Consider the following 15,360-nt stretch of genomic DNA (forward strand, 5'->3'; position numbering starts at 1 on the left):
AAGGCAATGAATACTTTTGAAGGAACCTATTGGCTTACAATCAAATATATGTATCCCTTCGCAATGTTGTCGACATCACATTTGTTATAAATAATTATTATATCAACAGAAAATGTATCCACACTAAACCAGCTTCTCAAACGTGAGGATTCTCCAACATTGTAAACTGAATATTCTTCTTACTTTTTCTCTGGACTTTTCCATTGATGGCGTTCAGCTGCACTAAGCATGCTGTCAAGAGAGCTGTGCAGAGTGATTAAAAGGGAAAACATGGCATTGCTAAACAATCAATACTCTGCATCACAAGCCAGTTTACCATTCATCTCAGGTTCTCTCTTCGCGGCGAGGGCCCCTTATTTTATGAGCACGTTTGGAGGAAAAAAGAAACCATGTGCTTTCCAGAGGGTGTGTGTGTGTGTTCATGAGCGTGTGCAGGGATGGTTGTCATCCAAGATGGAAAAAGTTCAGATGAAGATGCCGGATGTAAGTTGTAAATAACCGAATCTATGGAGCAACTGATCGCCCGTCTATTACTGTTGGGTGGTAGATGGCGGAGCAGTGTTGGTTACACTGTGGAGCCAATGGGATGCTCTGTGACACTGATGCAGTCGTCTGTCACTAAACGTGATCCATAGCGAGGCCTGCCCTAGTGTTACTAAACACCTTCAAATGCCATCTATTCACTGATTTGCCTGTCTCAGCCGTAGTCATTTATGCATCAGTGTAATCACATCTTTGACCTCCTCTGCAAGAACGCACACATGCTGCGCGCCCATCAATGAGTTCCACCTGCGCTCAAACTGCAATGGATAGTAATCCATTTTTTGCTCTTGAGAATTACCACAAAAACACAAAGCGTAGGCATTCTGTTATCACCGTTCTTCGAGGCACATCCATCTTTTAGGGAGACCTTCAAGCCAAAAAATGTATTCCTGTTTGCATCGACCGCTTCAAACAAATATTGAATGCTACCACAAATACATTGGAAAGGCTGGTAGTTAAAGGAGGCAAATGGACTCTGATGAATGATGTGAGGCCTCAGTATGACAAATGTTTCAAGAAATGCATTTGTCCTTCACAGTAGTGTCTGCACAGTTTGCAGTTTGCATGTGGATCATTTTCACGAGGGGTGTTCCGGGGGTGGGAGCCTCCACATGTTTCTGCAGACTGACATCCATCACAAACACGCTCCTAGAGCTCCTGCCTACTGCTGCCCCATCAGCAGCGAGCATTAGCCATAAAATGTGGAGCTCAGCCTCCAGTTTTTAATTAGACACATACAGAGAAGAAGGAAGAGAGGGGGTAGAGAGTGAGAAAAGGACAAGTAATTGCATGCATCTCCCAATCAACTGCTATTAAGCTGTTGTTGTTGTTGTTAGCTTAGAAAATGCAGGTGGTACAGGGAGAATGGTACCCCTGTATGACATTTTCCTTTTTTAATGCGTTGCTGGGGCAGTTTATTTTCCAATAGAATGCCACACTCAATATAAATGAACCATAACCTCAGAGCGACGGTATACCCGTTTTACACGGTATAAATGTGTTACAGATTATCATATGTACACCATATTAATGTTACACATTACAGAACTTACCACTACACCCTCCTTGGTTATTCCTGCACCATTTGTTCACCATCATTTGCTAAAGGCATCATTTTAATGAGTATTTTTTTTTTTTATGATGTGAAGTTTTTGACCCCTCCAAAAGATAATGTCCACATGGTTCTATTGTTTAAAAACAAAGGGGTACTTATAGTGATTTTATTGCACTCTTTGCAAATAACAGGTTAGACATATAGTGATGATTTGGAGAGACAAAATTAAGTTTCTGCCTTTTGGTGGGAACCATGTGAACAGAACTTGATTCTAAAACTGTACAAGAGTAGGCAAAATGGTAACATCAGTTTTCTTTGCCAATAATTCTTATTAGATGACAAAATTTATTTAAAAAATGTTGACATGCCACTGATAAGCAGTTATGTGTGTTAACGTAGTCCACATTTTTTGTTATTTATAGTCTTCTTTATGGAAAAAATTAAGTGTTCATGTGTATGATAAAAATGTAAATTTTAAGAAAACATTTTTGCATCACTTTGTGTGAAACTTCAATTACTCACATAAAGCAAGGTGGCGATGCAGTTGGACTGTGACTGAAAACGTTGAATTCAGCAGCTGAATATCTCAGTTTGATATTATTGGGTTGTGAAAGGTGTGCATTTGCATGTAAACAGGAGAAGAAAAAAAACAGCTTGAATATAAATAAGGTGCAATCATCTGACAGGAAGCATAGCTACAAATTAAACAAGAAAGTAGGATGCTGGTGAAAAGGTTATTTGTCATTCGGCACAACTAAATAACACGCAGCAGAGCCAAGGACTCCTATTATTTTAGATTTAACTGTAAAAGAAGACAAAGACATCCTCGTGTCATTTCATTTAATTTCTTATTTACTTGGTAAACAAACAACCGCAAGGAGGCAATTTAGATTATGCTACGTAACTACATTATGTTAGAAATCTGCCTGTAGTTATCAATCAAGTATCTGTTTGTTGTCTGTAGGTGGAAGGTGATGTGGTGAAGTCTGACGGTGTGATTCCAGGTCCAAGGTTCTCTCAGTCTTTAAGGCTTGACACGGCGATGCCAATAACACTCTCGTGCTTCAGATGATCAAAGAAACAGCACTCATGTACGGGGAAACATGGGGCCTAACAGGGTTTTAACCCATTACTCCCCACCGTCAATGTCCAAGATGAAATAGAAGGCAGCCAGGATCAAGGTAAACATCACTATCACGGCTCTTTCATTCCCGACTCCTCTTTCATTCCCGACTCCTCTCTCTCTCTCTCTCTCTCTCTCTCTCTCTCTCTCTCTCTCTCTCTCTCTCTCTCTCTCTCTCTCTCTCTCTCTCTCTCTCTCTCTCTCTCTCTCTCTCTCTCTCTCTCTCTCCAAAGAGCACAACATAAATCACATGGCAACCGTAATGGGAAGTGGGACTGCGGTGTGCCAAATGAAGCAATAAAACAGATCCCGAGTGTCCCTTTCAAAGCATTAGTCACACAGTGTCCATATGTCCACTGCTTTATTGAAGCAGGCGATGCTGGTTACATTGAAACAAACACCTGTGCAGCATGCACACACACTCAATGTCCTAAATGAAGGTCAATGACACAGAAAAAGTGAGATAATCAGGAATTTTAACCTCCTAATTTGCCACTGCAGCCTTACAGCTAAGATAATGTCAGGCTGCCAGAAGGAGAAGACAGTTTTCAATAGCTGGACTCTCGCATCAGCCTTCTGATGGAGATGTATGGGGACTGACGCGTCACATCTCAACACTGGCCGCTTTGACGTGGAGTACCATGGGACCAAACACTCATAACGGGTTCTTGGAACACAAAGAAACAAGAAGGGCCCTCAACACTTCAGGCAGGATGGAGCAGGCATGATTAAGACAACAGACTAGCATGAAACACTGACAGATGCAAGACTTTCCAGCTTTGACACATTCTCCAGACTCTGATGCTCAGTATTTTTGTCTTAATGCCAGTAAGAGTGGTAAAGTGATGATTTCAACAATCTGAAAGTGTGTTAGGAGTAGCTGAGCACCACACAGCTTAAGCCTAAGCTTAAGGGAAAACGTCATTTTGTTTGCAGCGCAGCACCTACAAAAGGCTGATATTCCGATATATTGTTATTATGTCAATCAAACCCTAGAAATATCATTAGCAGTGTGTGTGGCAGTGAAAATACATGTAATAAATATAGCCTGTAGAGAAGAAAAAAGGGAAAATTAATTGAACAAATGAAGAATGGTGCACTATAGGTTACACCTGTTGAGAAGCTGTCAGCAGCTGACAGCTTTCCCAAGCAGACAAATGAAAAAGAAACAATTAACTCCTTAAAGTGGACAATGCAACACAGTTGTCCACACCGCAGGTGCACTGTCTTTTCAAATCTCAATTTGTTAAGTCCAGATATTAAGTCAATGCTTCAGGTGATTTTAGACACAAACAATTCACTTTGGAACCAATAGAACAATACTGAATAATTCATAACCTTATACTCGACAGAACACAAACAGAAAAAGAGAACGATGAAAGAAATACACTCTAGTTTACAATGGCAACGGTTTAACTAATTACATCAATAGTGAAATTTGAATTGAGACAAATTAATGAGTTTTTGCATTGCTGCATATTTTAGGCTAAATGTGTACATGTACATCCAAAACATCTACTCACTTTCACACAAACACTATATTTGTTAAGGCACTGGCAATTCTGCATGTGACTATGAAAATAACAGTGTTATCTTTGCAGAGGCTGAACAATATGGCACACAGACAGTCCCTGTTGACATTCTGCTTGTTAGTCATTGAATCAAAGGTTATCAGAAACTGAAGTGTCAAAGGCAAATACCTCACAGTTTCGCCATCTAGAGTTCTTTGTTCCTGGCAACAGATTGCAACCGCGTTTCACATCGTAATTTTAGGAGAGTAATAGGCGAAGGTTATAAAAATTAATGGTGCATTTCATTATTTTAAATGTACTAATTCTTGTGGGATATAACACAGGACAATGGCTTTGAGATGAGGAAGAAGAAGAAAGAGTCTTATAGTACTCAAAAACACCTGAAATTCATTGGAGACTTAATACTAAGCGCATGGTGCATGCAGCTGTGGCTTCAATAGATGTGGGAGAGTCACTTGGGATACTCATCAGAATATTTCTATTTTGATGAATGTGCGGGTAAAATAACTAATTTCCTGTCTGCCTATGAGCCATGTTCACAAAAAGAGCTTCTTCTCTGCTGCTATATGAATATTTCCATCACCTGCTTACTTCAGACACTACTCTACAGTGACACGGAGCGTTGCTAACAATGACTATAGTGAACACCACTGGCCATTTCAAACAACCATGATAATAAGTGGACATTTTAATAGATGTAAAATATTATTGTACCAAGCTACAACTATTGTCACAGAGATTTGGGAAGCCAATACCTTTTTTCTAAAAACAACAAATCAGATTTAATTTGGAATACGACAGGAAATATGACCACATATTGCTGCTTTTCATAGCATATGGTTTGTATCCAAACAGTTGAGAGAGTTGGCTTTAAACCAATGGAGACAACATGCAACATGTAAACTGTGGTTAGTATCACTATTAGGACTAGGGGTGGGAGTTTCCTTGAGTGACAGTAGTTCTGTAGCCAAATTCTGGACTAGTCTAAAAAGAGAATAAGATAAATGAGATTGAGACATTTACAGACAGGCATCTGGCCTTTCTGCTGTTTTTCAATCTCACTTTCTACCTCTGCATGTCTTGTTACCAACATCTACTGTATGCACACATCATTATCACACAACAGTGTATTTTGTTGCATGCCAAAGACTGATAACATAAGAAGAAATCAAGATGCGTGTTGGTAGCATATCAATGATAATAGAGCTGTTCATACAAAAACACAAAACAACTACCCCCTGTGGCCCTCCACACATTCACTGAGCCGATGAAGAAACAACACTGAGAAAACAGTAAAACCATGCATGCACATATACCCACCTTCACTCTAAGCCTAACAACATGATGCCATGACCATCAGTGCCACAAAAAAACTAGCCTGTTGAGTGTAGCAGCCACATTGCAAATTGTCAAAAATGTAGTAATGTTTAGGAGCTGTATTGCCAATGCTTTCTTTCTATTTTTTTTTTTTTTTTTTTGGACCAGAAAGGAGGGAGGACGGGTTCTAAGGAAAGCAGTTGTATAAAGGATGAATTGAAACAGACCACCACAAAAAGCCTTACTAATGGAAATGTTTCACACCTCCTCCTCCTCCGGACAGACAAAAAAACAACTTGCATGCATGTTTAGCATGCAAGTGTTTTGGACAAATCACATAACACATGACAATAGAGCACGTAACATTCAAAATCTTTTTTTTTTTATAAACTAAATATTTGGTATGAATGAAGATCAATATGTTTTATATCAATATAATTAATAATAATCAGAATCTGGGGAAGGAAGACAACACTTTTTCTGAAGGAAGCCACTCAAATCCAAACACTTCCTTCGGAATATTCAGGCTAAGTGAATACAATATTACCATTTTACTGCAGGAGGACAGTCAGTGCATAACAATGAGAACCGCTAATGAAATCAACCATCAAGCTGAAATACATACATATTAAACTGGGGTCTCAATGTCATTTGCTTTTTGCATCGTTTCTTCATTTTCCTTATTTTTCCCCAGGTTCACTCGATATTTTATTTGGAGTTAGATTTGTTTACAGCCGGAAATAATGACTGCATATCACCATTTATTCTGTTTGCCTGTGTTATCTGTGTAGTGAGAAGAGCCATTACCAAATTAATATAATAAACATGTGTATTTGCATAAACATTTTAACCTTAGCAAATTATCTATTTTGAGTCAGATAGTGTTAATGAAAACCACTTGTAGCAATGCGATATATCTGTACTCCCAAGGAATCTCCTCCATTAACAATTTTGTTTAAAGAACTGTTGGAAATCATTAAAATCAATTACAATAATTCTGTAACAACATGAAATAAATGGCGCTAAACAGCTGCCATGTATTGGTTTTGTGTGCGTCAATCTTGCACTGATTTATTTTCTACTGTGGTTAAAAGGGTACAAAAAGACAAACTACGATTTGCTTCCTCATTATGCATTAACAACAACCACCAACTTCATAATTACACATGCAAGACATTTGAATCATTTTCCACTAGCTTAGTAAACAATGCAAGTGAGATAATTGATCATGTGCAAGGGGATCTCTTTGAGCGGCAGAAGGTCACCGCCCGCCAGCCAAGCTGATAGGGAAAACAGCGTTGATGCTCCCAAGCTGCCATTTTTCTTCCCTGACAAAGACTCCATCTGCCACCGAGCCATTTGCAGCCTCCGAGTCAGAATATCAATGATTTCTAACCATTCTACAACTCGCCATTCACCTTGGTGTCCCCTCCACACCCGTCTGAGCACTGACACCACAGATCCTCTCTGCTAAGGTCCGGTATAGGCTGCCAACAAAACGCTCATCCGGCTACATGGCATTTGTGCTGCTCAAGAACGAACACGCATTTTATTAGCATTGGTAATATTTGAGTGTTTTTTGAGATCTATAATCAAGCAGTTACAAGGTTTGAGAATTTCTAGTTTACTCTAAATAGAACAAATCTTTGCCCTCATAACCAAGCCCTGTCAGAAATGACTTTGGAAGCTTTTCTCCAAGACAGGATCTACAGGATCTTTACTTTGTTGCTGTGTACTGACGGAGACTTAAAGTCTCTGTCGACCAATGAAGTCTTAATGCCGTCAGTAAAGATGGAACAAGAGGCAGCTGGCCATGACCACGTGAGAAAATGTAATTTTCCTCACTGCCATCTGCACACCTCAGAGACGCTCTTGCAGGCCTACAGTCCTCCAACAAGCTCCCCAGTAGACCATGCCGGTGTTGTCCCTAAAACCGAGGCCTGTCCGGCCCAGACCTCTCACCCCAGAGGAGTCACATACAGTCATTATTTCCACTTCAATGACAAGAAACCAGCCTCTGTGACTGCAGCTGTCTGTAACTCAAACCACTTTCTGCTAGAATAACTTCCTCACAGTTAAGTGAGACAACTGGAAATCGACATAACAAAAAAAAAAGAAAGAAAAAAATTTTTCTACAGGTAACCGTCCCTCTGTGTCTGACTTGCATGAATCGATCGTGACTTCATCCTATAAAACAGGTGAACCATCACCATCAAGCATTTCGGTGATCTACTGTCATATCAAAAAATTCAAAAGGATGTTCTGAGAAACCCTAATTACTAGATAAGGCTAATGCGAGACAATATCTCTAGATACATTTCTCCGGAAGCAAAGATGTTCGCCATTAATTCTACTTCTACGATCAGCAATCTATACATGACGTTATGAGCCTTGAGGAATTTCAAGATCTCTGGTATCTTTATGTCGTTGTATTAAACATGCAGGTTTTTTATTTGTATTCATTAATCTCATAATAATATCATAACCTCTGACCTAACCAGTGATTCTGGACTCTACAGCACATCGTTAAATGTGCCTGTGTATTCATTAAACTTCTGAGAACAGTCGGTGTGAATGTAGTATCCATGAAACCGACACATCTCATAGTTGCATCATTGACGCGAGTCTTTGATTCGCCATTGACGGAGTTCTTTCATCACTTCACTTCACATGTGCTTTAGTGCCCCTCTGGGCAGAAGAATGTGGAGAGCACGAGGAGAGTGGGCTCTATGTACGACCTCATCAAATTACATAGCCACAGCAATCTGTTCGCTCTTCTGGCAAAGTCACAAAATACAGCCTGCTCTGTAAAGTTACACTACTACCTGAAAGCCATCAATATTGTACAAAGAGGGGGGGAAACTGTGGAAGCTCAACCTCTCTTTCTCTTACACTGCTTGAGAAATATTGATGCCAGTATTAAGAGTCTTTTAAAAGCCTTCACCTTTGAAGTGATACCAAATATCTGAATATCAATACCGGAAGTGGATGATACCACGATATACCAACTCATCCCAACATTCTGTAAACTACAAAAAACAACAAAGTTGAAATTAATTCAAATATTTAAATTAACTGAATTATTTATTATTTAATACAATCGTACAAACACTAATATGTTTATTATATTATAATGTACCTGACATTTTAACAGTGTGAGGGAACGTGCCCTGCTTCACTTTGTCTCCCTTAACAATTCCTCCGAAAATAAACACGTCTGCTTTGTCTGGAGCCAGACATGCCCTTTGTGTGCTCTGTATCTCCATTGTGTTCAAGTGGTATAGAAATGAATGGCAGCACCGCCTGGCTTTTACTAAAAAGCAGCTGCAGGCACATGCTGTACAATGAGGTGCTGATTTAAATTTCTTTTAGCTTGATTAAAGTTAGTCTAGGTCTCTCTGTGTGTGAGTGTGTGTCTTGCCTCTTTTCTGTAGTTCAATTGGAAACATTGCTAGGGAGGGTTGGACTATAGCTGACAAAAAAAAAAAAAAAAAAAAATCACAGATCATTGTGTTTAGCAAAAATCAGGTAGGGACTAACTCCTGGAATTGTATCTTCATTAACACCTCTTAATACTTTTCTACATCACTCCTTTTTTCACAGATTCTTTCTTAATTCGTTTCCTTTTCCCTCCAGTCTTTCTTTAGTCTTTCTCAACATATGAACATAATCACTCAACTTTTAAACACCACTGCTCACATCATTCTTATAAACAGCAGATCTCCCTAGACACAGCCAACAAACCAGTCAACCTGATCTGATTATGTTAAAGCAAACATATACGTATTGTATCATTAAGTATAGTTTTGAGTGTGAATATGTGTATAACAGAGAGAAAGAATATGTTTCACTATTCTTGAAGCCATTGTGTATCATTCGTTAATATGTGTTTAATGACTCATATGAGGACTATGAAATTAATGTACAGAAACCGTTGTGTCATCTTCTGGCAACCAAAAGCAATGGCTGACTATAACTTGCCAACCTGGCAACTGTTTCTGAAACCTAAGGTTGGGCTCTAAACTGAAGGTTACTCATAACTGCTCTAATAAATCCTTGAGGGCTTCTACTACACACAAATGAAAGGGAGAGTACTCGGCTTTAGAGAGGATGGTATTCCTGTGGCGAGGCTCATTTCGCCATTTCAACTGGGCTCGTCTGCAGCACTACAGATGACCTGTCTCTTTCCAGGGTCAGTCACATAAACAGTGGGAGACTTTTTTCCTCTCGATCGGGAGGTGGCCGTGTGCATGCCATAAATTTCATGGCACAGCTTCAGCATTCTTTGCTTCATGGAGGGTAAATGAGCAGCAGCCACATGCCCCCCCTTTAGGGTTTTTACTTAATGTTGAAAGAGTTGAGCGGCACAAAAGGAGTCAGAGGAGCAAAGAAAACGTTGGATTCAACGTAAAGGTGAACACGGATTCTTCCAGAAACAGTAGCATTGATCGCTCAACTATATCTGATTAGTCAACAATTCAATTAGAGAGCAGAATCATTTCTTTTTGGAAAATATTTCACTTGCAGCACAATACATTTCATTTCAGCTGTGTCAGCTTTAAAACTGTTGATTTAGTGCAATTGTCTCGGGGAAAAAAAATATTTTGTGATAAACACTTCTCATCAATTGACTCCTATTCCAAAATGGAGCGTGTACAACAGAGAAAATGAAATGCACTTTCGAAACTGCAAATTAACTCTCATAATTTCGCAGAAAATATTTGCATGCGGAGGAAAAAAAACGCATGTCACAGTTTCTGATAGAGGAGAGCTCAGGATGAAATGAAGTGAATTTGACTCAACCACCACCTCTGTCTTGGGGCAGTTTTTAAATAGCAACCAGGAAACATCTGTATATGTGGAGTCGCCCAAATTAAATTTTAAAACGAAGCCAAAAGAATAGCTTCAACCCCACCAATTATTCCTGTTTGGCTCACAGTCATTTATCTTAATACACCCCTTAGTCAAAAAAGTTTTCTTTTCTCCCCCAAGAGATTTAAATATGTTCTAACCCTTTAATTCTAAGAAAGACAGGAATTAATTAGATACACACACAATTAGAGCAAAGTGTAATGCAGCACAAACTAATTTTAATAAAGGAGGACATTGTTAAATCTCAAAGTAATTGGAAAATTCTAATCCTATACCTAAATAATACTTTAAAATGGGGTGTTTTGCTTAGTCCTGCATTTCCATTTACACGTTCCCCCCCCCCAATTTAACAAAGCAAACTGGTTTTTCCTTTATGAAATCAAAAGAGGCAGTTCAAAGAGCACAATGGCAGTGATGGACAACGTGGAGCTAATGTAACCAAACACTTACTCGTATGAGACTGTCCTCAGTTCTGTGACATCACTGCTCTGCACCTGAAACACGAGACAACAGTCAGATTTATTGCTTGCTTTTATCGATTTACTCATTCAGCATCGTTGCTATCTGAAGGTTCTGTGGAAATGAAATAAAAATGGTAATATGGACCCCAAAGGGAGATGAGTTATCCATTCTTAACATCAGCAGAAAATCTAACTCCTGCTCCAGGAGACAACCACGGGGCAATGGGACAAAACACTTGGCAGAAATTGGATTATGGTCAAGTGAGTACAACAAGAGTAGCCACACTTTGATTTTACAGAAATCCAATCACCTTAGGAAACTGTATTGAATAAATGTCTTTAATTTGATTAGAAACTGAAACAATTTTTATAAACACTCAAATACAAAGCTTTAAAGTCTTCCTCTTCTACGGAAATTGTTTTAAAATGTGAAGATGAAGCAATGTTTATCTTTAATCCTCTCATGGTTAAGACATTTCATAACAAAAGAAGACATATGTTAGGCCCTGCAAACCACATGTATACCAAGCATTACCATATGGGTTCATTTTGTTTGGAATGTAAAGGAAATGGAGTCTAAACCAGCTTCAATCCTTTCAAGTCTTCATACATCACTCCAAACTACTGACCCACTAAAGGTGTCTCTACAACCATAAGAGCATGGAATTTATGTTCATGTAAAGTAACTCTAGACTATATCAAAGAAAAATACAGAAATGCCAAAGAACAATAACTCTGGGTTCTTAACATCTATATCATCACAGGGTTGCATCATTTCTGGATTACTCAAGGTGGAAACTTTCCATATTAACGAGGAACATCATGAATAAAATGGAAATATATTTTTTGCTCAGGCTGTGTCTCATGCCATGCATATAGAAACAAACGTGTTACCATATAAACAGATATACATATAAACAGACATAATTGTAAACACCTACTAAATAAAATGTTTAGTTGAACTTTAATTAGATGAGTTACCTCATTTGACATTATTTTAATCTTTCACTGCACAACAACAACATTCCCAATGACCCCCTTCAAAAAAGAAAAAGAAAAAGAAAAAGAATCTTCAAACAGGCCTCTATATCCTCTCCACGGACTTCATGCATGATTCTATGTGTATTTCCCCCAAATAAGTTCACTATTAAAAAGGTACATTTTATATATTGAAACATTTTTTTTCCCCCAAAAGCACCCTTGTAAAGATTTCCTGAAATGTCCAGACCCTTTGCTACGTTTAACTCTGATGCACCATTACAATGTTTCTTTCTCATCAAATACAAGTACTCACATTTGAGTACTTGCCAATACCTAGTACCAATATGAGTACTTAATACCATTACAATTCAAACAAAAACTTTGAAATCATGTTGTATTTTCATCAGATGTTTCTCACTTTCTGACTGTAACAAATTGATGCTGTTGGTGAAATTTAAACATTCAACTTTGTGTTTTCCAAATACAAACAGAGCATATTTTGCAGTAGGTATTATAATTATTAAACGTGTAACTCAGAAACGATCAGTTGTACGAAACATCATAAAAATAAAAAAGCTTAGCAAACTCAGAGGCTTCTCATTCAAAGGAGTACATCACTCCCTTTTTAGGACACTGTTGGATAAGGAAAGAGGGTTCTACCTCTCATGTGTCAGGTTAGGCTCGTGGCATTCATGTGTGATTTTAAAGAGCGGAAGGCTGTAATATTATCCTCATATTCTAGTTTACAAAGGACTGCAAGCCAACTAAAAGTATCAAAGGAGTGAGCTTCCTAGCTAACGGGATACAATTAAAGGTTTTATTCATCTATTGAAGACGACTACAGGCACTTCAGGAGATCCTCTATTGAAATGGAACAAACCAGAGACCGATGGGATCACTCCAGCCGCAACGCCGAATGGGGCCAGGGGCAAAAAGTGGAGGGGTCCCTTCTCATCTTGCACCCTTGCTTAGAACAAGCATATCTCCGAACTCAACCTTTATTTTGATCTCAACTACACACTCATTGCATGTTGCCCAGTTGCGACGCTATCGCAGTGACAAATAGAAACATCTGGCAGTACCTTAAACCGCCTCTGTGTAGTTCTCGGTATCGAGGTGTCTCCAGGACATTGCTCTGGTTCCCTTCAACAAAAAGCCAATGGGAAAATAAGCTCTGCAGCAAAAAATAAGTTTATGATACTTACAAGTTTTGTTCAGCAGGATAATCTAAATAAACTATTTTATGATTTTTTTTAAGCGTGAATGCAGTCGGCTTGAGTAAAAAAGTAATGTTAGGCTTTAAACAAACTACACTTCGGTCGAAGGAGCGCAAGTAGACACAACGAGACCTTGAAGGCAGAGCCGGCGTAAGGCAACCGCCTTATTTAAGACACTTAAAAGCTTCAAAATTCACAAGTACTGTACAACGTATGATATATCGTTGAACAAAACGTTAACATCTCTTAAGCTTGTTTTAACCACGGACCTTATTTCAGGCATCTAACCAAAAAAAAACATGTTTAAAGGAATTAAAATACAACAAAGTCTCATACTAATGACTAACAAACATTAATTGGCAATACCATTATCCACTACTGTGGAGAAAACAAACTTGTTTAGGTTTTAAGATTATCCTAGATTAGTCCCACACATGGGGAATTTTGGCTATGTATAGTTTTTAGCGTATTGCAGCACTATCGAGCAAGCATATTCTCGTCCTTGAGAAATATATAAAGTATATCTTATCATACTCACTATATTAGCAGCCGCGACAGCAATGGTGGTATTGTTTTCACCTTGCGAGAGTCTTTGTGTGAGTCATATGTGGGACATATTTTGTAACGGTGTCACTAAACTTAACAGATGTTTAGTTGAGATCAAAATGAAGGCCGAGTTTGAAGATAAATGTGGCCGTCCCACTTGACGCCCCTGGTCTGAATTGGCGTCGCAGTTGGCGTGATTCCATCGCAAAATGGTTAAAAGGTGCTGGATTGGGAGCATTTCTATTGCCTCTCAACGGCTCTCAACATGGCGACGATCTAGCGGTAACTCGCAGCTAACGGTGCTAACAGCGCTAACTACAGCAAAAAGTGCCGACAGAGCTAACAGTGTTTACCTGAGAGGGAACCGGAGGGCGATTGCTATGCTTCCGGCCGGCGTTGTCAGACGTAACCGCAGCATGAGAGCGGTGCAGCTCACATGCACACAAACAAGCACTAAAAGCCCATGCAGCCGGCCGAGCTAGGTCAACAAAGCAAGAAGAAGCTTGGATTACAACAAACAGAGGGAGAGCAGCTTCATTCTCTGCTCAGATAGATATTACTCCACTATATACAGAGCAAGTATATATGCTATATTAAAGCCGTATATATTGCACCTTGATCACTATTTCGCTCCTAAATTCTACCGGATTATTAGTATGATGACAAAAAAGGTGTTTTCCTAATTGGTTGCAAAAGGCCGCCATTGTGCAGGATTTATGTTTTCTTCACAGTTACTATAGCTATTCCTACAAAGCAAAAACTTTGTATAATAGTGAATCATTTCCCACTATCAAAACGTAAGACACTTATTCAATTCACCTCCAATGAACCAACCAAAGATTGCTTCATGGTCATCCATTCAGCTTCTTGGTGTTTGTTTGGTTAAGTAAATGTAAAAACAACAGATGCTTTCTCAAAAATGTAATTCATTTCTATTTAATTCAATAATTACAGTACATAATATCTTGAGCACTGGAATGCTGCTTTTGAAGGGTCTCTGAGAACTGTCTGAGGCCTCTACAGTACATGAAATACAACACACTGTTAAGGAAGCCGAACAAGCACATTTATTTTGTTCAGGATTTTAGGTTAACACACTACTGACCCAGCCATACATCTTCAAAACTGTATAGGCTTATGATCACAACAATGACAGACAGATATAATGGCTTTTACCAGAACACCAGAACAAAACTGATCATTTTAAAACGTCTAGACACAACAGGAAGAAAGTAAAAAAGATCTGAATCGAATTAACAGATTGGCCACTTTCATCTTTCACATGTATTTTCCGATATAGAAACGGTGTTACCCTTCGTCTTTATGCTTTCTAAATCAGCTCTTAATAGCAACAGTAAACACTGGATGTCTCATAACCGACGACCTCCGTGCTCTCACATGAGTAGCAGCAACACTTGTTGTGCGTCATCTACAAGCGGGTCACCTTACAGTTCCATCTGTCTCATTCTGCAGTGTGAGTACCAGTGTAAAAGAGATTACTGTCTTCTACACTTACATGTTTCATTCAACACGAAGAGGGAAAAGGTCACTCTGGAACCAGTCTTTGAACTACTACAAGGCTGAGCCTCCTCAGGTTACTCAGCTGTCCATCTATCTGGCACATAATGGCATTGGCCTCCCGACACAGAACGCTATTTACCAAGTCACCGGTCATAACTAGCAATAAACCTGGGTACCAAACTCACGTTCCTTC

At 39.0% G+C, this 15,360-nt stretch overlaps 1 protein-coding gene across 1 annotated transcript in view; it reads right to left on the bottom strand.

The window, feature by feature from the left end:
• LOC137867313 (bromodomain adjacent to zinc finger domain protein 2B-like) overlaps positions 1-15,360 on the bottom strand; it is a 46,749-nt gene that overhangs the window by 27,103 nt on the left and 4,286 nt on the right. The window contains exon 2 of the mRNA XM_068703849.1: positions 10,892-10,935. The gene's annotated coding sequence lies outside the window, so the exon portion shown is untranslated. The remainder of the gene's footprint in view (positions 1-10,891; positions 10,936-15,360) is intronic.

The sequence above is a fragment of the Cebidichthys violaceus genome, unplaced genomic scaffold, assembly GCF_023349555.1.
Source record: "Cebidichthys violaceus isolate CVI_PGR_0920_01 unplaced genomic scaffold, fCebVio1.0.p SCAF_11, whole genome shotgun sequence".
Taxonomy (NCBI): domain Eukaryota; kingdom Metazoa; phylum Chordata; class Actinopteri; order Perciformes; family Stichaeidae; genus Cebidichthys; species Cebidichthys violaceus.